The following is a 25,399-nucleotide window of genomic DNA, read 5'->3' as shown; positions in this document are numbered from 1 at the left end:
ATTCTTCCACCTTGAAGGTTAATCCAGATTTTAAAGAGATGTGTGAGGTTAAAAAATAGAAGCAAAAAGTTTGCACTTAAAAAAACAATTGTCCTCCCCATTCCTGTGGGTTTTCTTGCTTCTTTTTGTGTACACCCAGCTATAAAGCATTAGTCAAAATGTGATGTTTTGTAAATGGCTAATCTTGTCTTTTCATGTCAGTCCCTTAATTTATCAGCATATTTCCTGTTTTTATCTGACAGAGAAGAATACCAAAGCTTTCGCTTTAGATTGTGGGGCACCGTTGTATGGGAGTGGGTAGTATCCTTGCTGTTATTACTGTTGTTCTTTAAGGGCTATATGGACTGTTTGAAGTGCTAAAGAAACAAACAAAAGAAACTTTATTGTGGGCCAAGGCAGGACATCAAGACCCCCAAGCTAGACACAGTGCCATTTATGCAACTAGCAACTGTTTGAATGGCTTTAATTGCAGGTGTGAAGCTTTAAACAAAATGTTCTAAATTAATTGAAGGCATTTGGGGGGCTTTAAGGAAAATGAAAAGGATGGCTGCACATGGGAACAGGTTCCCAACATTTTGAGAGAGAGGTTTTTATTGAGGAGAATGCCCTTCAGTGCTTCCTTAAAAGAGCAGTAAAGACTACTGCACTTGTAACTCAACTAATTTCCATCTCACCTAGCATATATGCACCATGGGCAATGGCAGCTCAAGATTGAGTCTGGTTCATCTTGCCACATCCCTTATGGAATTCCATTACGAGAGAGGCCAAAAAGCCCTGCAGGCCGGGCATTTATCCTTGCCCCAGGCACAGTACCAAGCACCGCTACTGGTCAGTTGGCACTGCACCCAGTGAAACACTCCCTAAATTTCTGCTGCCATTGGCCAATTCAGCAGCTAGAGGATGATCCAGCCTACAATAGGCCAGTTCACAGGGGAGGCCTGAGGCCCACCTGCCAAGCTGCCCACCGGATGAGGGCAAACAGATTTTTCAGGGGAGGGGAATCATTCAGCACAGCTGTGACCTGTTCTCTCAGCCATTCACTATTTACCCCAGGAGTCTCCAACCTGGTGCCTATGGGTGGCATATCACCTGCAAAGGTTTTTATTGGTGTCCTTGGACAGGTGCCCTAGACTCTGAACTTTTATTTTAAAAATTAAGTCTATAGCTCTCCTAGAAAGAAAGCTATGGGCCAAAATTGCTTCTAGGCAATTTCTGTGAAATGAGAATGGTGTGGCAACTTTTCATATTTTTTCTGGTGCTGAGGAATGCTCCCTGTTGCTATTAGATAGCAACAGCATCAGTGTGTGTGTGTGTGTGTGTGTGTGTGTGTGTGTGTGTGTGTGTTGTGTGTCAGGATCAGCGGAAAATAGCTGATTTTTCATGGTAAGCATAAGGTTGTTGTTCTAATTATGTCATTCCCCAAGACAGCCATATTGTGTTATGTCACGCCCCCTCCATGGCACCCATTTTGTGACTGGCACCCCCAGCACTCTAAAAATTCAAAATGTGCCCACTATTCCCAAACAGTTTGTTGACCCTTGATTTACCTAATGCACTTTCAGAAATGTTGGTCCAGAGAAACACAGAAAAATAGGAAGCTGCCATAAACCAGGTCAGACCATTGTCCATCTACTTTGCATTGTGTACACCAACTAGCAGCAGATCTCCAGGCTTTCTGGCAGTGGACGTTCCCAGGGGACTGAACCTGGGACTTCCTGCATGCAAAGCAGATGCTCTACCACTAAGCATGAACCCATTTCATTCAGATTTAAGCATGTGTATCTTGTTCATTGAAAAGAACGCATTCGAAGATGCACAACTGGAACTAAATCTTGCCCTCATCTCAAATTATGGCCTTTTCTTTTTTTAAATATTTTGAAAAAGTGATCTTATGCTGAAATATGGTGCTTACTCTACATAGGATGGCAGCCAGTAGCAGATGGTGGGGTACGGCACAGCGGTGCTTACACGACCTCCCAGCATGTGGATCACAGCTGCTTGCAGGGAGAGAAAGTGAGAGGGTCAAGGTGGCAGGGAGTTCAGCCCTGTGCGGGTGCACTGGATGAACCAATGTGGTGCTCCTGCTGGTGCGTTTGCACAGCGCTGACCTCCTTCCCCTTTGCCCATTCCACTCTCCCTCCCAGTAAGTAACAGCAACCCACCTGCTAAGAAGTCAGGTAAGCAATGCCCCATCACTCCAATGAGTTCTAGGTCTAAGCATCAATTTTGATGAAGAGCTTTATGTATCTGCAAGTTTGATTCGAGTAGGATATTGTCTCACTTGCTCTGTGCATTTGAATTATTTTATAATGACTAAAAATAAATAAATCATTTTATGCACTTTTATCTCTCCCCCCCCCCAGTTGAGCTGCTAACTGCAAATATAGATTCCCAAATGAATTCAGCAGACTTGGCTTCCGAAGTTGGTTGTAATTCATAACTACCTCATGTTGGGGGGGAAATGTTTAAAAATATTTGGAACTGTTGAAAAATTAGATATGTGAATCTGGTCTTCACATAAAACAATGCCAGTTCATATTCACCAGGTGGTATGCTTCAGATGAGAAATATTTTTCTTTTAAAAAGGTTATTGAATATAGATAAGAAAGAATTAAATGTTTCCATAAAAGCTTAAAAGGTAAGAAACACCCCCCCTTTTGCACATAGCCTTGGTATCATTTCCTGTGAACTGTGTTATGATGAAGCTTCAAATACTGCTTTGAACATTTCTGTGGTTTCTTGAATAAATATCCATAATCCAGTATTGTATGCTCTTAAATTTTAGGCATGTACTTTTTTGAAAAGCAATAAAACCTAATATAGTTCAACAGGGGAAAGATAAAAAATGTAACAACAGAAGAATGGCAGTCACTGTGTTGCAAATATAAAAGAAAAAAGAGCAAATGACTCCTCAAAGTATCAGACTATAAACTGTCCCAAAATGGTAGGGCAGGCATGGCCAAACTTGACCCTCCAGCTGTTTGGAGACTACAGTTCCCATCATCCCTGACCACTGGCCCTGTTAGGGATGATGGGAGTTGTAGTCCCCAAACAGCTGGAGGGCCAAGTTTGGACATACTTGTGGTAGGGGTTAAACCTCTACATGCCCCCATCCAACTCTAGCTGCACTTTTATTTAAGAGAATAGTTATATTTCATTGCTGTAAAAAACCAAAGGAACTCTAAGCTATGGCTCCTGCCTTTAACTACCTCTAGGAATGAGGGAGAGATTGGATTCAGTTCATTTCTAAAGATGAACCTACTTCATTTGCACTTGCAAACCAAAATACACCCTCCTTTGAAATTTGCGCTTCTCTGAATTTTGCAATGCAATTCTCCAACCAGTTCTCCACCTTGCACACCCCCAAACTGGTTCAAGGTGGTGATGGAACAACCTCCAGAAAGAGCACATTGAGGGAAGAAAGAGGAGATTGTTCCACGAGGCAAGCAGAAATGCTTGCACTGGTGGAACATTTGTAACAATACGACATTGAATTATTCCCACAATTGTGGGGGGGGTTTTGGGGGGGGTTACTAAAAACTAGAAAAGCTGCAGGGTTTAAGCAGCAGTGACTTATGCAGACAGAAAGAGAATAAAATAAATACTCAAAACAGCAGGATAAGATCACTTTGAATAAAACCAACTATATACCACACAGTAAGACAGACTAAAATGCTTCAATAAATGTTTAAAGGTCATGATCTGTTGCCTGAAACTTAACTGTGGGTGCAAAGGAATCTTCCTAGGGGGTGTGGTATGCCATAAGTGGGGCAGCACTGTATATAAATCAGCTATTCTTTCTTCCATTCATTTTTGTTAATAGTATTGAGAAAACCAGTTTTCTCTTAACTTTTCTCTTAAAAGGTAAAGGTACCCCTGCCCGTACGGGCCAGTCTTGACAGACTCTGGGGTTGTGCGCTCATCTCACTCTATAGGCCGGGAGCCAGCGCTGTCCACAGACACTTCCGGGTCACGTGGCCAGCGTGACGAAGCTGCTCTGGCGAGCCAGAGCCGCACACGGAAACGCCATTTACCTTCCCGCTAGTAAGCGGTCCCTATTTATCTACTTGCACCTGGGGGTGCTTTCGAACTGCTAGGTTGGCAGGCGCTGGGACCAAGCAACGGGAGCACACCCCGCCGCAGGGATTCGAACCGCCGACCATGCGATTGGCAAGTCCTAGGTGCTGAGGTTTAACCCACAGCGCCACCCGCGTCCCTAACTTTTCTCTTAGATTCTTACAAATTCACTCATGATCATATGTGACGTGTAAGATGTTAGTTTAATTGGACTTTCAGTTGGTCACTCAGTGTTGCATTCAGCGTAGAACTAAGTAGCATTTTGTGAGAGCAGAATGACTTGCCCTTGTGCAACAGGACTCCCCCTCCCCAATCCTCCCCCAATTTTAAATCTGGGAGTCATGTCTATTTGTGAAAGCAGAAGGCAATAAATGTCTACCTTGATACTCAGTGTTTCTTCCAACTCTGATTCTGCCTTATGGAGCATCATTCCCAGGGGTACTGCAAGGGCAAAAGGATGGCTGTGCACATGGCCCATTAATGAGATGTAATTCCCTAATGCACCTCTTGTGAATGGGGTGATGAATTGGGGTGGGTGGAAGCAATTAGTTGTAGTCCTAAAATTGGCCTTTTTTCACTCACCAGCTTGGAGTGCACTTTCCTTCTCACAATTCATCTAGAGAAAAGGGTGAATCCTAGTTTGACACCATGCAATGTTAAAGTACAGCAACACAATTCTAAAAAGGAACTAGAGAGTAATCTCAGACCTGGAAGTCTCTCTTTATATTTTATAATAAATGTTATTGTTTTTAATTAAAACGTTTAAGAATTAGTTTTGTGTGTGTGTGTGTGTGTGTAAAAGATCACATAGATCAATACAATTAAATGTAAATATTCTTAATTAAAATACAAACAAGCAGTAGTCAAAACAGATTACATTAATACAAACATACAAAGGAAACAGCCCAATCCTAAACATATCCCCCTTACTGCCACAATTGCTTCAGCTTCATAAAATAAGTTAATTTTGTTCAAGATCCTCAAGCAGTAATTGAGAGGTTTCTCTTTAATTGCAGGTGGTGGTATTCAGATATGGGCTATAAGTGCTTTCCAATTTTTTTTAAAAAACAATCATTTGCTGAAACAACATTTATCTAACTTTTTTTGACTAAAAAGTGCTGGCAAGTCACCAAAGTACAGACAAATGCCTTCACATACAAGCAATTACTATTGTTCCAAATTTAATCCATTCCCCCCCCCCCAAATATCAACAAAAGCAATATGAGATGTTTCAGAATAGGATGATGCTTGAGGCAAAAAAATAAAAGTGGGCTGTGTTGGCAGTCCACAGAAGAAAAACGTGAGACCACCTAGTTAGAGGGATTGTTGCCTTTTAATCCTACTAGCAGAACAAATGCAAAAGGGGATCAATTGGCAGCTCTGGAGAAGAGAAGCAAATGGACAAATGCTACAGTCTGGTTATATGGAACCTCCCTGGTGAAAAAGACATGTTGCAAAAAAAAGCCAAAGTGGTGCAGTGTCAGACTAGGACCTGCATACGCCAGGAGTAAGCAACACGCACACATGGGATTTCTCCCATTCACTTCTAGGGAAGAGGTTGCACCATGTGCACACGCAATGTGTGCATCAGAGGTTTTCTTCCTGCAGTAAGTCATTGGAAGGAGGGTTTCTTTTTATTCAAAAGTCAATGGAAGCTGGCATTTGCAAGGATGTATTACTTTATCTGCATTTCTCCTTGCTCTAGCCTAAGGACTTGGGGAAGTTAGAATTTATTCTTTTTGAACATTAATTATCTTGACAACACATGAAATACATTTAGCTAAGAAATAGTGAGCTGCCTGTGGCCACACAGGTCTCAGAGCTATGGTAGGCTGGATCAGCATTGCAATGTCAACTTTTGCTGCAACCCTCTACAGATCTCCCAGAGAATAAGGCTCAATGAACTCAGTGAGGATTACTTATTGGTAGATACACATAGAACTGCACCGATTCTGTCCACTGCAGCACTTGCTTCAATCCAGCTCAGTCTTGTAATAATCACATTTTCCCCTTGGCTAAGCAAATGGTGTTCCTAAACATAGATTTGCCTTATGTTAGTTTACACCAGAATAGACTATCTAACCACCTACTGGTAGGACCAGGGAAGAGGAGAAACATGAAGTTGATCTCATAGGATTTCGGGGAGTGGTTCTAAATATTGCTAAACAACAAGTCCTGTCATCCCTGATGATTGGCCATGCTAGCTGGAGCAGTATCTGCAGGGCACCACCTTGGCATCCCTGCATAGTAACTTTGCAGATATTACATTGATGGGAAGAAATGACACTACAGATGTATAAAGCATGACTGAACCTAAGCAATTCCTCACTAGGAATACGTGTAATGGCAGAATGCTGACATGCTTAGTGGTCATGAATTATCTTAAGCTGTGTGGCACAACCCCCTCCCTCCTTTCCAATGCATGGAGTGTCTACTTCCTGACTCTAAAGTGAAGCCAGTAATGACAAAAGTCCACCTAAAGCTAAAACACGACTGCCTCTTGGCTTCCAAATGGCAGATGGTAAAAAATATACCCTAATTTCTTTTGCAGGGTGCATTATCCCAAGTTTCCACTCCATTATGTTGAAAACAGACCACACTGTATTTACTGGTGGCTTTGCTAAAATAACCCTTGTGCACATTCTTCTTAACAATTCACTTTAACTGCAGCAAGGAAAGGGAGGCTGATTACAAAGCCACAGAAGCTCAGCCTACAAGAATGTTGACAGCACAGTGCTGTATATAGAAATCCATTGCATGGATGTAATGAAGTTGCAAAGCTGAGTGAGGGTTTGCAAACTGCCCTTTGCAATGTTATTTTTCCCATGTCTCTTTCTGTACCATATTATTTCCAATCTCCACATCAGATGATGGACTGATTCTGGTTTACATTGTGGGCTCTTCTTGACATAATGTTTGGCTAGTTGAAGTGGCTTTTTATTACCATACATCTATAAAACTTACATAGACATTGATAATTCGTGTAATGTTTCTGGGCTTAATGTTCAGAGTCATAAGCATAACAATGGAGATCTTTGATTCGTTTTGGTTTCTTATTTGTCTGAAATTTCTGATTATCTGCTCAACCTTTGGACTATTTAGGTTTTTTTCCCCTCAATCTAAGACACTCTGGAATTAAACTCTTAAACTGCTTGACTCCTCTCATTGGGCCAGTTCAGCTGATGCTTGAAAGGTCCACTCCAGCCCTTTTCCCTGGCTTCACCCTGGCTCTGGCTCTGGCCATCCATGCAGGAGAAAGCTATCCAAAATGCAGCCCATATGAATGAATTCCTACAGACATTAACCAAAATTGCATGATTGGTTCCCAGATAAATACCCAAGAATCAGCCGTGCAATTTTGACCAATGCTTTACGTGGGCCCCACTTACACATGTGGGGGTCCAGAACATAACAAAAGGGATTTTCTCTATACCCCCAAGCTTTTGACAATGCTGGTCACATAGCTACATTTTAGACATTATAGTAGAATTATGGAAGCCACTCCTGAATGACACTACTGTAATGTTTAAAGACCTGCAGCTGTGGGTCAGTGGGTCCTTCTTAGCATCACATCATTGCCCTTGATCCTGGTCAGGTGGTGATTTTTGTTAAGCCCATGTGATTGGCCCTGAGCACATGGTTGTGAACCTTTAAATTACAGCAAGACTGTGGGATGACCCATATGAAGACAACCTAAGACCATTTAAAAGGTACATCAATTCACAACAAAGCAAAGGCATATATATTATGCAAGTAAAGGGCTCTTTGTCAGTTACTTCAGCCTTTAGTACAGTTTCCCTTGCCTGAGTAAACATATCTGAGCTGTTTTAATAGTGTGTTTCAGGAAAACAGATCATATCAATCAACTCTAAGAAGATTCTGCAGTCATTGTCACGAAGGCTTTCTCATTCCATCAAGTGAAAAAGGCTGGGTAAACTATAGAGCTTCTCAGTTCTTGATTTCTCAGCTGAGACCATTAAATTAAGAATTTAATTTTTACAGGATTTGAAAGATGTGAGTTATCCTTTCTTAGGAAACCAGATGGGAGACTAATGCAGTGTATTTCACAAGCCACTGAGCAATAACTGTATGGGATCTGCTTTCATATACTTTTGACACAGTTATATTTGAACCAGTAACCCTCAGTCTGCATAGCCGTTATGATTCCCTTGAGCCATCTAGCCTGCTAAGTGGTTTACCCTCGGATGCAATCTGATGTTGCAATGAATTGCAAAATATGGGTGTTCCAAAGCCAGGATGAATGGTTTACAGCCATTTTATTTCATATGGTTTCAAGCAGATCTCCATGTGCTGGTCTTTGTGGCTTCGCCTGTCCTCCTCCTTTGCTTTCTTTTGCAATTTGCTTACGATCATTCCTCAGGCTTATCATTAAAAGCAGACAGCATTGAAAGAGTTTCAACCAATTTCATAACACATTTTACATTATTAAGACTCAAAACCACAATCTGACCCAGTTCTGTTGAAAAGCGAAACTAACTTGATTCCATGTGGGTAACGCTGTAGGACTCTGATGTGTAGACTTTGGGCTGGGGGCTGGGGGAAGAGGGAGGAGGGATAACTTGATCATGTTTTCTCCCTTTCAGCCCCTTATGAGGAATGCTTTGGATTATTTACATTAGGGAGACACACAACTCCACAAAAATGCAGTTTATATTTGATAGATGGCTGCTTTGTGTTACCAAGAAACACAATCTGCTTCCAGAGATCTGTTTGGTCTTTGAAGATACAGAGATTGTCTCCTGCTATGGCCCCTCCTATCTGAGTAAAAGCCAGTAATGCCCCTTCCTCCTTCCCAGTTTAGAAAATCATAAAATACAATTCCTTTGCCTATAGAGTTTAGCTGTGACAAAGCTTTTCAGATCTACTGTCAGAATACTGGGGCTTGAAAGGTACAAGCTGGCTTATAAGCCTGTTGAAATTCTGTATTAATTAGATGACAAAGATGGGAAGAAGCTTTAAGAGAGAGAGAGAGAGATGAAAAACAGCCCCACTCAGTGTTATCAATCAAATTAAAAATAAAGCATGGGTGGAATACATCAGGCATGTCTCATTGCAAACAGGAAAGCTCAACTTTTAACTGGAATTTAAACAGCAGTCTGTGCCTTGCAGAAACACACGCAGTAATGTCAGACTCAGCAATGCCCCCGCTGATGTTTACAGCTATGCTCTGGTGTGTGGAAATGTAGAAAATCAGACGGTGGGTCCGCTTGGCTCCCCTGGCTCCGAGACAGCGAGCAAAAGTAAAAGACAGACTACACAAGCGCCACCTCACTTTCAGAGGTGTAATAGCAACAAAAAGGATGCTCAGCTTTTGCAGCATGCATTTTCTTAGTATGCATTGTGCATTCTAACAAAGTTGTTGTTGTTAAGGAAGATATTTGCAAGTAATGTATTGATTGATGGTGTTTTGTTTTTTCCCCTCGCTGGAAAGTTTATTGGTGTTTGATGAAGAGACAGAAGTAGGCTACATGGCAACAACACCACATCATTAAAGGGAATACCTCTAAATTCGCCAGTTATTGCTGAAGTAACAGAGAGCTGTTTTTGCATCCAACTTCGATCCTGTTCGCATTTTATTGCTGCTTTGATCTTCCACTCCGTTTGCGGCTATTTGCAGGGGGTGCAGCAATTCACAGTGTGATGACATCAGATTGCATGTGCTGTCTTTCTAGATAGAGGCAGGGCTGTTGCTGAAAGTGCCATAACATTTCGTTCTGGTCCAAGAGCCCTCCTTCCATTGTTTTGCTATTGTTGTTAATGTTCCCAAGGTGCGGTGCTGTGAGAGTCACTTTTCCATGGCTTTGTTCCATCAGTGATGTTGTAATGCTGAAAAGCCCGCAGCCACATGGCCAGGCCTGATGATCATCATATGGATGCTTCCCACCAAAGTGGATCCCAAAGAGAAGGAAGGTGCTGATGCCATGGGAAAGATGCCACGTGGTTTAACATACCCGCAGGGCTGCAGGCCTTTGAATATTCAAAACAGAGCAGAGGAATGAAGTCCAGGAAGAGTAATTCCCATGGTGCTGTTTTAGGGTAGAAAAGCCAAGAGACTCTGAAGCATTTCCAGCTTAGTAGAGTCAGTATTTTATAACCTGGGGATGCATCCTTCTTTAAACAGCCCTGAAGCTTTGAAAAGGTTGCAGCCCCAATTTTTACTGCTTTCTTCATTTGTTTAAAACATGTAAATAAATGTTCATCACAATACCTTCAAGAGCAACTTACTATAGTAACCAAATCTATAATGGATAATCTATAGTCATATAGTTTAGATTATCCATGGAAATTCTACTTTTGGCACCAAAATGTGTTGACCCCCAAATGAGCATGTTTACTATTGCCCCTTCAGTCCAGAATGTCTTTGCCATACGTAAAGCAGCAACCATCAGTTAATTCAGACATATCTTTTTGATTGGGCTTTCCCTGGTCCATAAATTGGACCCCGTTTTTACTTGTTGGAATGCCTTGTTTTCCTGTTTTTATATGTTTCTAAATACTGTAACTGCTTTGCTGGTTGTTTGCTGGTATTTTTGTTTTAATTATGTTGTTTATTGTTTTTATGTTGTACACCACTTAAGTGGTTAATGAATACTTGAAACAGAATAGAATTAAAATTAAAAAGTGATAGATGACGACTGAGAGAAACAATATTTAAAGTGTGTGGAGATAACAAAGAAAGGTTTTGCCTCATGCGTAAAGGCTTTGGCACCAGGTTATCCTTCTCAGCAGGGTCGGATTTAGGTTTGATGAGGCCCTAAGCTAATGAAAAGGGACGCGGGTGGTGCTGTGGGTTAAACCACAGAGCCTAGGACTTGCCAATCAGAAGGTTGGCGGTTCGAATCCCCGTAACGGGGTGAGCTCCCATTGCTCCGTCCCTGCTCCTGCCAACCTAGCAGTTTGAAAGCACGTCAAAATGAAAGTAGATAAATAGGTACTGCTCCGGCGGGAAGGTAAACGGCGTTTCCGTGCGCTGCTCTGGTTTGTCAGAAGTGGCTTAGTCATGCTGGCCACATGGCCCGGAAGCTGTACGCCGGCTCCCTCGGCCAATAAAGCGAGATGAGCTCCACAACCCCAGAGTCGGCTACGCCTGGACCTAATGGTCAGGGGTCCCTTTACCTTTAAGCTAATGAAGGTAATGGGGCCCTTTATATGTCCAGCTGTCCTTTGTCAACAACAAATTGTCGCTGTTTTTGTGCTGAATATATGCTGTAAGGTAATTTATGGACCTAATAGGTATCTAAAGCCATTTGCACATAACAAATAGGAGCTTACACAACACAAAACACTGTTGCTGTATGCAGCTTTTATTTTGTTTTTTTATCTTATATTTTGGAAATGTACATCCAGGTTTTTATGTCCTTTACATTTTTTTGGGGGGGGGGCCCAAGAGAGTGAGGGCCTAAGCTGTAGTTTGTTTAGCTTATACATAAATCCGGCACTGCTTCTCAGGGAGGACAACGTTTCAGTTGGGGGGCTGGTACTGAAAATGTATCCTCTCTAGTTGACATAGGTCTCACCTCTGAAAGAGGAGTGGCTCATGGCTGAACAAAACATGCTGTTTGCAGTATTCACTTGACAACTGCTTTTTAAAAAAAGACATACATGTCTAAAGTTAGAGGAACCAAATCATCCATATAGAAAAGCATGTGAATCTTATGGCAGCAGTGGGGTCAGGGGACCTTGGGTCTGTGAACTGAATGTGGCCTTCCTGGCCTCTGTATTTGAACCTCAGTACTCTCTGAAGACTATTGTTTTCCTGCCCAGAAAGGAATATGGCCCATGGGTGGGGTACATTTTTCAAGCCCCTGTCTTACAAGTTCCAGCTGAAGGGGGGAAACAATTCTGGGCCAGAAAGCCATGAGGGAGATTGCTAGGCGAAAGGCTCTTTCAGCATTCATCCTGATTTGCTCACACAAAACTTATGTGGTGGTAAACTATGTCTGATCTTGACTGAGCATCCATGCTGCTTTGTTTATGGGGTGCTTATACTACAATGAGCATTCATCCTGATTTTTGTGTGTGGTGTTTACAAGTCTTCCCATTCATGATTTGTTCGTCCCACGTATTTCAGTGCATTTCCTCATCACTTCCCTAATACAAAAAGTATTTGTTGCATTTGTTGCACTAGGGGAGGGATTTGTTGCACTAGGGCAACAGAGCACTTTAATCAACTTTAATTGTGCAAACCTAAATTTTCAGTACATGTCAGAATCCCTTCCTTAAAATAGTGGTATTCTAGAGGTACTCTTACTTTTTCTAAGCTAATGAAAACCTTTACATAAAATGTGGAGGAACTATGGCCCTTAAGATGTTGCTGAACTCCCATCACCCCTGGCCATTAGTTAGGCTTGCTGTGGCTGATGGGAGTTGTAGTTCAGCAACATCTGACGGGCAAAAGTTTCATCAAACCTGCTTTACATAGTTTTCAGCCATGATAGGTGGCTATCCTCAGATTCTTTTGGTTCAGCATAGATATATTTGTGGAACCAGTGCGATAGAAGGTATGCCACATTACATCTTGTTTTGCTTTTTGTTCTTGGAAGCCCATTTTAAATTTCTGGATACTGTGTTATTGGCATTATAGTCAAAACCACCCCAGGAAAAATACATTGTCAGATACTGCCTTTTTATGATTTATAGGGTGTCTCTGTTTGTGCTGGCTGTTGCATATATATGATTTCAGGCAGAGATAGCTGTAATATAGGTGAGATCCTGATTTAAAGATAATTTTATTTTATTGCTTTTTTGCTTTTTTCTCCCTTATCAATTGTTTTATTGTAGTTGGATTTTTTATTTTTTTTATAAAAACAACATGATTCTGACTTTTATTTGATGTGGTTTATACATATAGCATTTTTAGTATTTGCATGTGCAAATGCGATTTGCTGCATACCTTTGATCCAGTTTGAAGTTTTGCAAAGGCTTTTGGCCATAAGCAGTAACAGTTTGAGCTGACATATCTGATTTTTCCTTCATGAATCACAGGTGCTGCTAGGAGCCTTTGTACTGCCAGTGGGGCCTTTCCCCCACGAGGTTCCTAGCCTTGTGGGGGACGGACTGCTGTTCTGATTGCAGTGGGGAAGGGAAGAGATAAGCCCCCACCTTGGGCCAACTGCAGATGACCATATAGAGTTATGGTGCATTTGGAGGGCCCCTTAAATAGTTGACTACATAAACTTTGCTTTGTGTACCTTTGAGAATTCATCTGCCCTCATTTTTTCTCAGTGTGTGGGCAGGAGGATATGGGAAGAGTTTCCATTTGTCATTCCCTGAATGATACAGAGGAAAGATTCCAGCTGTCACATACCCTCCAACATCTCACAGAGGAAAACTGGAATGCACATCTTTGGGAGCTATGTTCTTGCAGGCGCCAGGTAACTCACATGAGAGCATGGCCCTCCAAATCGGGCAACTTTTGGTGCCGCACACCTGCAGGAACTAAAACAGGGCATCCTGGGATGCAATCAGAAACTGGGGTGGCTTCTATAATTCTGGGATGTTCTGCTCAAACTGGGACAGTTGATGGGTGTGCTGACATTCACTTGGAACAAAAGAGCCATACCAGCAGACAGGAGGAGAGGGATTGATATGAGTTCCAGAGAAAGAATGGGATGGGGGAAGGAATATAGCTGCATCAACTTTCACAGCTCCTGGACATTTCAAGGAATATATCCTCCACCATGTCACACCCCTCTTCGTATAAAAAAGGTCATTCTCTAAGACCTTCCCAAACTGTTTTTATGGATTGCTGAAGCTACTGCTCCATTGACTGTATGTGGCACTCACTCACTCTGTAACAGACTTCCTTCCACTGATGTTGTTCTTCGGGTTAAAGATATACAGCACTAGAAAATTGCCCTACAATAGGATATTGACAGTTCATTGAATATCCTTTGTGGTTTTAAATGACTATTGTTTGCCTTTTGGTTTGACTCATTTTAAATAGAAGTCATTTTAAAATCACAGGATGAAATCTGGAATATAAATCAAGAAACCTCAGCAGCAGTTGCAGAGTGGAAAATGATGGGTCCTGTGTGACATGGTGCCTTATGGTTCCTGTGCATGCATTTAAATACATTTACTAAATATGTCCCCTTGGAAATTTAATGCCTAGATACCTGGGGAAATGACTGAAGCCTGAAGAATGACCACTAGCAACTCCCACTGAAGTGACTGAAATCCAGAGAAAGATCATTCTAGCAATAAAGGGTTGTGGTTGTGACCTGCCAATGCCCCGGACTCATAAGTGAAATAGCCTAAAGTGGGGAGCACCCTCTAAAAACCATTGAAATGCCCCCTCGGCTGCTCTCTGTACAATCCATACCAAAAATACTGTATCCGAAAGTATCCACAGCTGGAACTGACACTCTGGGGACAACTGGAAGCTGGAGGATGTGCAGGAAAGTGGTGGCTGCTGCTCATCAGCTGTTAGGCAGGGATACTGAGCAGCATAAACAAGGCTGTGCTGTGCCTTTGTTCTCTCTGGCGCTTCCTCTGCCCTCACTGACATATATTTGGGCTCCAGGGAGGGTTTCCTCACGAGCCACAAGCACTGTCCTGTTCTCTCCTGCCATTTCCAGGTCTGAATTGTTTTGTATTTCCCAGTGCTGCACATACACACAATCAACTTGTGCATCTGTGTATAAGTGGGGGGATGCCTGTACTGTATGCTAAGCTTGGTAACAAAAAACTAGTATATGAAATGCTTATAGGACACATGAATGGACAAGAACTCTCTCTCTCTCTCTCTCTCTCTCTCTCTCTCTCTCTCTCTCTCTCAAACAAGAACAGAACAGCAAAAGGAAACTCCCTAGATATAACTTAAAACTGTGTAATGACACTTTCCACACATATCCCTCCCTCCTTATTTTTATGCGAGAATTAAATAAGTTTCATAATAGAGAAAATCCCATTGCTACAAGATAAACCTGATTCTGTATATAACTCCCAGCAACGGTAGTGTGGCAAGCCAGTTCCAGCATTCCTATGAGGTGAATCCATTCCTCAGTTCAATACTAAACTAATGCACAAATCATGGGAAAACAAATCAGAGATAACTATGCCCTGGCATTGATTTTTATCTTTCAAAGTACGTCATTCATTGTTCCCTTTGGGTTGTTTCTGATGGCAGACCTTCCTTCATTTGAAAGGCTAGACCTTGTGAAGTAGTTTGAAAGCGATCAGACAGACAGAGCCTCTGGGGGTGTATGCTGTTGTTTCAGGAGCTGCACACCTCCCACACAGCTCTGCTTAAGAAGTCTCTGTAGTATCAGGTGAGGAAAAGCCTGTCCAAGGCTTTTTGAACGTGTCATCCATACTGTGAGAACAAAAAAGGCAGACCTTATAGAAAACACCTGTGGAAACAGAAAGCAATTTAAAACCAGATGAGGAGATAAAACTCCAAAGGTGGATGTTTTACTAGGCTTCTTAATTCTCACTCGAGTTTCTGTTGTGAGTTTTATGAGAAATAGTTGCTGCATTTTCTTTTCTTTTTGGTAATGAACTTTTCTTTTGATTGGGAGGGTCCTAGAGGACCATAAGGCTGTATTGGTGCAGCAGAGGAATTCTGTATGCACACATTGTTCATCATTTACAATTCACAGAAAATGTATAGAGCACCTCACAAACGTTTCCTTTTCACTCTTGCAGACACTTCAAGGGGAAACTGCATGTATCACCAACCAAACATCTGTAAGCAACAACCTCTCCTTGCTTCCAGTTGAGCATGCCCTTCTGGTCTTAAGAATCTAAAAATGTTAATATAACTTAAAGATGGGGGAAATCAACATTAATTCCCCCTTTTCTTCCTGTGTGTTTCATTTCTTTTCTTTAAAGCTTACATCTTGAATATCTTCTTTCAAGTGCACTCACAACAAAAACACAACTTTTTATATACCTTGCAATCGTTAAGTGTTCAAAGTACTGGCAGACAAGTAATGTTGGACTGAAGGAAGGTATGGGCCTGAATGTGGTTTAAATTTATTAGGAAATGAAAATATTATTAGGAAATGCTGAAAATATACAGCACAGAAGATAATAAAAGTATCTTAGTGTCATGAACTGGCAGGACAATGGGGAGAAGAAGAGGGTGCCAGTGAGGTGTGTAGCCATGACTGGTACACACTGGGGCAATCTGAGGGTGGAGAAGCAGAGATTGGGGGTGTAGAAAGCACTCATGGGGTGACAGAGGATGGCAAACAGATGGAGGTCAGTTAGGGCTGCCATAGCCCTGGGTAGCACCTGGGTAGAATTTTCAGAAATTAGTTAAAATGTCTGGGGAAATCTGGGGTGTATGGCAGCCCATATCAGAAGTGTTGATTTTTTTTGACAAATTTCCCAAAAAGCTCAACAACTTATGTGTCTGGATTTTCACTTTTTGAAATATGACAACCCTAGGTCAGTGCACAGGAATCAGAGGAGCAGGACGCCTCACCAGAGCAGCCCCCGTCTCAATGAACATGGCTGGCTCTGAGGCATAGGGAGCAGCGGAAGGGATGCTCTAGGAGGCTGTGGCAGGCAAGGGCACACATCCCAGCTCCCTAGCTGGCCAGGTGGGGTTGCTAGCTCTGGGAGGAGTTGTGTGATTCCTCAGCTGGAGTAGGTATGGAACAGGTGAGGGCCATCTGCCTCATCAAGCCCAAATGCTGCAATCAGCAGGCAAAGTATGAAAGGGCAGCTGAGCTGAGGTGCTGTGTCTGTTCAACTTCCCATGTTGATGGACCACAGCTTGGTGTCCTAGGAGCTCCATGGAAATGTCCTTTCGGGATTGAACTCTGGACTGGCTTCAGAGGTGGGAATCAGGCCTGACTGTTAGACTTGGCCTGCTGTATTGAACCTGGACCACATTCCCTGATCTGTTGGACTTCTGGAGTACTCATTAGCATTTGCCAGCAGGACTGGACGTCATATATGCTGGAGTTCTGGACACACAGAAATGGGAAAAACTAGACTTGTGTGATATTGTTTCAAAGCCTCAAAGTCATTTGCTCTGTGCTTTTATTATTCTGATCCTATAGTGTACAATGTTTGAAGCCTTGATGGAACTGACATCAGGGAGATCTGAGTTCAAGTTAATGCTCGCCCATAAGGCAACTGGGTAATGTTTGGCCAGTCAGTGTCTCTCAGCCTTCTATCTTCATAGGATTACTGTGAGGGTAAGGAGGGGGCATGAATACCCCCTTGAACACTTTGGGGAAAGTAGGATAAAATTGTAATAAATAAATAATAAAAATGAATAAGCTTTACTAAGACATTTCGGTAGTCATAGGTGTACAGATGTTAGAAATGAAAACATAAAAACATTAATGCTACCAAACCTTTCTTTTTTAAATTTGTTTTTCTTAAAGATTTTCTTAGGTCATAGTCTTTTCTGCCAAACAAAGGTTCCATGTTAGGATACAAGAACACACACCCTTTTCTGCTCAAGGGCCACATTCTCTTGAGCAAACTACCTAGGGGTCACATGGCAGTGGTGGCCAGGGCCAACCCACACTTTTTCACATTCACCCATGCATGCACATCCATTCATGCTCATACTTTCTTGCAACCAGTGTGGATGGTACAAGATCAATGTAATGTGACCTGATTGATTAGCTCCAGTCAAAATGCCAGCAGCTGCACTTTGAACCAGCTGAAATGATTTGCTGTCACTGTCTTTTGTTAGTTCTCCACAATTTATCTTTTTCACTTTTCAAAGTAGGGAAGTCTGTGGGCTAGTCTTTTTCACAGAAACTTGGGTGTTGTGAACTGTTCCACCTTTCCCGGTTTCTGTTGAAGCTATGCACCTCCCATCAGAAGTGCATTAGCCCAAAGAGCAATAAATGTGACTTAGTCTGACCAAATGTAAGGGGAAATCTGAGTTATAACAGCTTAACCACAAAATATGCAAGAGAGTATACATTCCAAGCCCAATGTTAGCTTTGAAATTAAAATGTGATTACTATTGCTGAGTCGTCTGGAAAAGGGCTAAGATGAAATAACTCACACATTTGTGATTTTATTTTTGCATATATTTAAAAGGAGGCTTTAAAAAACATTTTTTCAACTCTCTTGAACTTTTCACTCATTTTCATTCATGCTTTGAAAAGTGTGGTGATTTAATCCAACTGGCTGTGTTGACCCAAGTAATGTTATTTACTGAAGGACAACAATGTCATCAACAGTTTGTGACATAGCATACTGTTGTCCTATTTACAGCACGTTATCTGATGTGTTCACCTGTCTTGTGTGACCTTGTTTGAGGAAGTAATATAAGATGGAGAGATTTTATTTTATTTTTTAAATAAGTACTGTGGGGTATGGGTAAGGCACTGAACAGCACAGGAAAGTTGAAGTTTGGTTTACAGATGAAGTTTTATATATAAATCAGTAAATTATACCAAACTTTTGAAAATTCATCTCGTCTCTAACTTACACTTTGGTCTTTTATCTAACATACTAGTAACAAGCAATTCAAAGATAGCTGCAATGTGTTGCCTCCAGATATTGTTGGACTACAACTCCCATCATTCCTGATCATTGGCTAAGGCTGATGGTGGCTGATTCCAACATCATCTGGCTGGCATCCCATGGCCTACCCCTCCTCTAGCTACACTCCCCTAAGGGAATTGCCAACATGTCTCTTCTCAAGAAAAGAAAAGAAAAAAGGAACTTTGTAAATTCCAAATGTTGACATATAAATATTTTAAATACATAAAAATAAATAAGACATATTTCTAGGAAAAATCATAGCTGTTTCCTAATTCTGCTGGATCTCTGAGGCTCTTGATACAATTGATCATAACATCCTTCTGGACCGTCTATAGAGGAGCTGGGGGCACTGTTATACAGTGGTTCCGCTCCTTCTTCCTGGGCCGTGTCCAGAAAGTGGTGGTGGAGGATGAGTGTTTAGACCCCTGGGCCCTTGCTTGTGAGGTGCCTCAGGGTTCTGTCCTCTCCCCCATGCTTTTTAACATCTACATGAAGCCGCTGGGAGAGATCATCAGGGTGTTTAGGCTGGGTGTCTATCAATATGCAGATGATACCCAGCTCCACCTTTCTTTCTTTTTTTCTATAAATTTTTTTTATTGGTTTTACAACCTTTTTTAAACAATACAAACAAATAAAAAGACAAACAAACACGTATAATTTCGTAACCTTATTTTCATAACCCTCATTTCTCGGACTCCCCCATACCTCCCCTTTCTGCATCCCAATTTCCAAAATTATTTCAGCAACTTCTAAGTAATTTTATCAAATATATGTCCTCTTAGTTTTTTCTTCGACTTAATCTTATGTCACTGTAATCCCTTTTTCTTTCTCCACACCTCAACATTTTAACATTCATCAATTTTATAATAGTTCTTAAGATAAACTTTAAATTTCTTCCAGTCCTCTTCCACCGTCTCTTTCCTCTGATCACGGATTCTGCCAGTCATCTCAGCCAGTGTCATATAGTCTATCACTTTCATCTGCCACTCTTCCACGGTGGGTAGATCTTGTGTCTTCCAATACTTTGCGATGAGTATTCTTGCTGCTGTCGTAGCATACATAAAGAAAATTCTATCTTTCTTTGACACCAATTGGCCGACAATGCCCAAGAGAAAGGCCTCTGGTTTCTAGCTCCACCTTTCTTTTAAATCGGAACCAGTGAAGGCAGTGAAGGTCCTGTGTGAGTGCCTGGAGGCGGTTGGAGGATGGATGGCGGCTAGACAGAAGGTGAAACAGCAGCTGAGCTAACAATTCTGAAAACCCATCCACACAAAAGTTTATGACTGCATTAGTTGGTGAGGTTCTTGAACATGTTATGTCACTTCGATGAGCAAAGATATTCACAAAAATAATTTGGATGGACAGGTCCAAATACATTAGCTGTAAATGTCCCTGCAGTACCACTGAGGCTTGCTCATAGCTCCACCTGTTGGAGAAGCAACTACTCTGTCTTAAGAGCAGGGGCGTGCAACTTGCAACACAAGGATGTGACGCTCTGATTTGATTTTGTGGGGTGCTTAGCCTAGTTTCATGTAGGTGGCAAGGAGAGGAAAATAGGGGGAAGGGTGGCAGAAAAAGTGGGAGAATGGGGTGCTGGCCTACCCACTTTTGGTTCTGGCCTCTCTGGCTTGTGGATCACTGGCTAGCTGCAAGCAGTTGGGGATAAAATCACCTAGCTCTGTGGGCCCAGTGTTATGAGATTATTTCCAGTTGATGTAGTCTGGTGATGTGGGCAGAATAATTGCAGTCATTTGATCACATGGACCCTGGACTTGTTGGTTTAAGATCGTTTGAGTGGGGTGGCCATGTGGGTTCTGAGTGTAATGAATGCATTGTTGCATGATAATATGGTGCCCACTTCCCTTAAAGAGGCTGGTGCATCTGCTCTTAAAAGCTCCAGTGCTATTTGTTTTGGCATCCTGTTCACCTACCACACATACACATGGGCAGACACAAACACATGCATCTTTCTTAACTGATCCCAATTAAAAAAAAACCCCACAGAAACTTATATTTCGATTGCAATTTAATGTTAATTTAATTGCTTAAAAGCACAGTAATTTTTAGTTTCCCTTTTTAAGATTTGGATAGCATTTCAAAAAGTTCTGCTGTTCCTTTCCCAAAGTCATTTGGTATTTTTTGCCTCTGTGAAGTATTTCTATCTAGGGTGAATAGGGCAAACCAGCTAAATTGATTCAGAGGTCAAAGGTTAATCTAGGGTTAACATTCTTTCATAATTGCATTCCACTTTCAACCGCCCCAAACAAAACCCTGAGCACACCCCAATTTAGCATATATATATGTTTAATAAAAATAGACAGCCTGAGAGCCTTTTAGACCCAGAAATGTATGTTCACATCAGGTTCGCTATCCCCCCCCCCAAATGACAAAAACCAGATGACTCTCTGCATTGTAAGTTCATATTAGCCCTATTTGGTCCTTCATCCCCCCCCCCCAACTTTCACATGAGAGAGAGAAAGTAGGGGCAGGTTAGCAAGCACCACCAATTCCAGCCCATCACATACCTCACCTTTGCAACCCTCCACAAATTGTAGAGTGCCTTTCTGAAGTGAAGACCCTTCGCCACTCATGAAGAGACAAGAGAACAAAATTTGGCAATCATGTCTTTCACCAGAGAATCCTGAGAACTGTAGCTGGGTGAAGATTTTGAAAGTTCACTTCAAGATTACTCAAAGAGCTACAGTTCCCAGAATTCCCTGGGGAAGGGAAATTACTATTAAACTACTTTAAATCTATGTTGCAGATATGTGCAGGAAACAGCAATAAAAGGAAAGCAACCGTCTGCTAAGGAAATGATCAGTAGCTGGGGATGTACTAAAAAGTTCAAAGTCTAACATCTTTGGCCTCTTCAGTACATTGCCTGCTCACAGGTTATTGTGTTGACAATAAAGAAAAGCAGCAGGTAAATGGAGGCGCCTTTCTGTTTGGGAACTTTGTCTCATTTGAGAGCCCTTCATTTCTGAATTAGCAGTGGGTATTACATACCTGAAGCTCTTATGCAGCCTTTCCCAACCTGATGCACTTCCATTATTTGTTAGACTACAACTCCCATCATCCCTGACAATTAGCCATGCTGATGGGTTGGTGGGTCTTGTAGTCCAACAACATTTGGTGAACACCTGGTTGTGAAAGGCTGCTCTAATGTCGAGAAGGTTGCATGGGTGGGCTGCATCCAGTCCAGTCTACTAAGGCCTTCCTTTTCCCTCTTACCTTCAATGTCCAAGCATTCATAGTGGATCCCGTCAGCATTACAGGTGAAGCATTGCCTGCCTCTAATCTATGGTGCTAATTAATTCATTTAATGAGTACTGATTTATAATAAAGGCAATAATGACTGTTCAATCCATTACTGCCGTTATTATATATTAGTGCACATTAAATTAATGAATGAAACATACACATTCCATTACTTTTTCATAAGTAAAAATATATTTGTTGTATAACAAAGGGTTCATTATGCTTTTCCATATAACTGTGGCTGATTGACTTGAAACAAGCAGAATATAATATATCTCTGCTCAAATTGTTTTGATAAAAGATGGTTAAGCTTTAAAATTTCCTCCAGTATTTTCCCTCTGAAACATCCAAAATCCCCTCTAGGGATTATAGTTTTTATTATTTCCCCATACATCATTTTTATAATCATTCCTATTGCTGATTATATATGCCTCGGCACATTTTGCAGCTTTCACTACACCGTAGGCAAAATTCTTCTTTTATTGCTGCTATTTTTTTTCTGCTTTATGTGCCAGAAATATCCACCTGGAAAAGATAATGAACACTGAATATGATCATACTACTTGCACAGATTAAAATTGCATTAGGCAAAGAGAAATGTCTCAGCTAAGCAGGTTTGAGCTAATTTAGACAAAATGTGGATTTCTTGCCCCCTGAGCCTATGTTAGATTTCCAAAGTGTTCATTTTAACAAAAGGAAGTTCCTAGTGCTCATTGTTGTGGAAGAAAAGCCTAAAATATGCAGGGAACATGTCAAAAGTTATGAAATGACAAGAGCCCTTATAATCAGCCATGACTATAGCTGCTCTCTATGCTTTGGAGGGGGGAAGTATGCAGTGGGGAGCCTGCTGTACTTGTGTGGCCTCCATGCATGGTTTAGCACTCTTACCCTGTTGGGCTCTAAATCACATGGGGAATGTTCATGAGCAGGCCATTTAAAAATAACTGAGTGCCTGTAGTTCACCCACATTGTAGCCCCAAAGCGCTTCAGAGGTCCCCACTTCAGTTCAGGGCACCTCAGACACATCCCACTTTGCCTTGGACAAGCCCAGAAGCCCAGTATTAACAAAAAAAGGGATATAGTTTAGTAAACACTGCTGGTGTACTTAGAATACAGCTACTAACAGTGTTTAAAACAAGACTCATGAGTTCATTTCAAATGCTTTTTTTGCATAATATACAAAATGTATGTTTACATTTATTACAATGTATTTGCAATATCTTGAAATGCCTTATTTTTTCTCTTTCATAGTTATAGTTTTAGTCTATTTTTTTATATACCACATTTCCCACAAACACATCTGTTCTCAAGGTGCAGCCTAAATACAGTAGTACAGTAAGTAACCATGAAGCCTAATAAAAGTTACAGTATGCAATGTAACACTAAAAAAATTAACAATTAAAAGTTCACTGGAAATATATAAAAATAAAGCTCAGGTAACAATATCCAATAACTTCATATCCAAAAGTGGCCCCAAAGCTGATGATATTGGCACCTTGAAACCCACCCACCAATCTTTAATAGTTCCAGAGGCCATTTTCATTAGAATTCTCTGACATCCCTATTTACAGATTGGGGGGGGGGGAGGATTAAACAGGCCACTAACATGTTCATTAGGCAAGTGTAGATGTAGAATTAAGACCCCCAGTTTCAGAGTCAAACCCTGGAATTTTCCAATCAAACACTGAAAATCAATAGAAGCATAGTATTGGAACGGTTCTAAACAGTATGTGACTTGTACATACAACTTGAGCTCTACACTTTCTTACTTTAAGGTATGGTTAGGATCACTTCCCAATGTGCCACTCTTCCATTTTCCCTACTCCAGTCACTCCCAGCACTGCAAAATTAAGAGGAAACATCCCTGTTCTAATTCTAAGAGTTAACCAAAATACTGATGCACAAAAAGCTTTTCAGTTCAAAAGTGATTTCAGAATTTCCAGCTTGTCTGCCAGGAAGACAGCATTGTATTGCAATTTGCAAATCCTGGACAAGTCCCCTAAACTGAGAAAAAGGTCAAGCTTCCATAAAGGACATGCCTTTTCCATTACTCAAGTGAGGTTTCAGTGACAGATATAATTCCCAACTTTGTATCTTTATTCCCAGAAATGGATTCTCCACATATCTATATTTCCGGCTGAGCAGGCTGTTGTTTCAGCTAATCTACCTTTACCCCTCAGTTATCTTCTCTGCCTTAAGTGTTAGTGCTGCTGACAGTGACATTAATTTTCTGGATTTCAGAAAGTCAATCTTTGCTTATTTATTGAACTCTGACTCTCTTCAAGGATCTCACGAAACATCTTGATTTCTTCTATACTTCTGCAGTGCTTGATTCTTTTTAAAACTTCAGTTTAGCTCACTTAACTACTCACATTGTCAGGCCTAGTTCCTTTGGGATCCATAACTATTTCTCTATTTGGCTTTCCAAACACAGGAAAGTTCAGATTATTTTCTGGTCATCAAATGGACCAAATTTCACCTCATTCAGCCATCCTTAATATCTCATTCTTATTTTAAAGGTCTACCTTAGGTTAGATGTCTAAATATTACTTATAAAACAGCTTGGGATAGAGACAGGAGCAGCTATTGTGGCACTGGCAGTGCAGATTCGGCCTCTGGGCAGCTGCACCACTACCATTTACCAGAACAGTGCTGTGAAACCAATCAGGTGCACTTGTGCTACCCAAACCTTGCCATTGCCCTTCCTCAACCCCACACTTTCCTGGTAAGCATCCACTGCCAGAATACCAGCTCTGCAGCTGTGCCATGCCATTTTGGCTGCTCCTGGATAGAAATCTGAATGTTCAAGTGTCTGGGAAGAAATGGTCTATGTAGCAACATTAAAAACTCTTCAGTCTCTTCTGTTCCATAAGATTGTTTTCTGAGATATGAGCTTTGGTAGATCAAATGAAATATCAGAGGCAAATTGGTTTATGAGCTGGGAAAGCACTGCAATTAGTGAAGGTTTTTATGTCTTTAGTGGAGTTGTAATACGATACAAAGATACTGGAAACAAGTTCTGGAGGTAAATGATCAAGGACGAGGGGGCCACACTTATTTTGGATCATAAAATTCTTTTGCTTAATAGCTTGGATAATTCTCTACACATTTCTGTAAGGCTTTTGGCTCTGAATCTGTCTGTAGTGGGAAGGGGAAAAAAAGGTTCTATCCTGGAAAGCTCCAAAAATGTAATCAAAGCCCTAGAAACTAGAGAAATTGATGGCTGATACTGTTCAAAAGAGAAATGCTTCAATATTATGAGGAGTTAAGTGAGCATCTTTACTGTAATGTCCTTGTTCATTTCATTCTATAGGACTAAAATTTGTTTCTGTAGAAACCTTGTTTTATTTATTTATATTATTTGACACCTATTTTCCCTGCATTCAAACAGATATATGAGTGCACATGTATACAAAAGCAAACAGACACGTACCGTATTTTTCGCTCCATAAGGCGCACCGGACCATAAGGCGCACCTAGTTTTTAGAGGGGGAAATCAAGGGGGAAAATCTTATTCCCTCCCCCAGCCCCAAAGAGCAAAGAAGCCAAGACAGTGAGCGGGATCCATCCTGCT

General features: G+C 41.3%; 1 protein-coding gene and 1 long non-coding RNA gene across 7 annotated transcripts in view; one reads left to right on the top strand and one right to left on the bottom strand.

The window, feature by feature from the left end:
• Positions 1–25,399, bottom strand: part of LOC308596132 (uncharacterized protein) — a 270,729-nt gene that overhangs the window by 14,109 nt on the left and 231,221 nt on the right. The gene's annotated exons all lie outside the window — the stretch shown is intronic.
• LOC308596139 overlaps positions 1–25,399 on the top strand; it is a 231,686-nt gene that overhangs the window by 104,818 nt on the left and 101,469 nt on the right. The window lies entirely within an intron of this gene.

The sequence above is a fragment of the Podarcis bocagei genome (assembly GCF_964188305.1).
Source record: "Podarcis bocagei genome assembly, chromosome: 10".
Taxonomy (NCBI): domain Eukaryota; kingdom Metazoa; phylum Chordata; class Lepidosauria; order Squamata; family Lacertidae; genus Podarcis; species Podarcis bocagei.
This window is presented reverse-complemented; position numbering and strand designations above follow the sequence as displayed.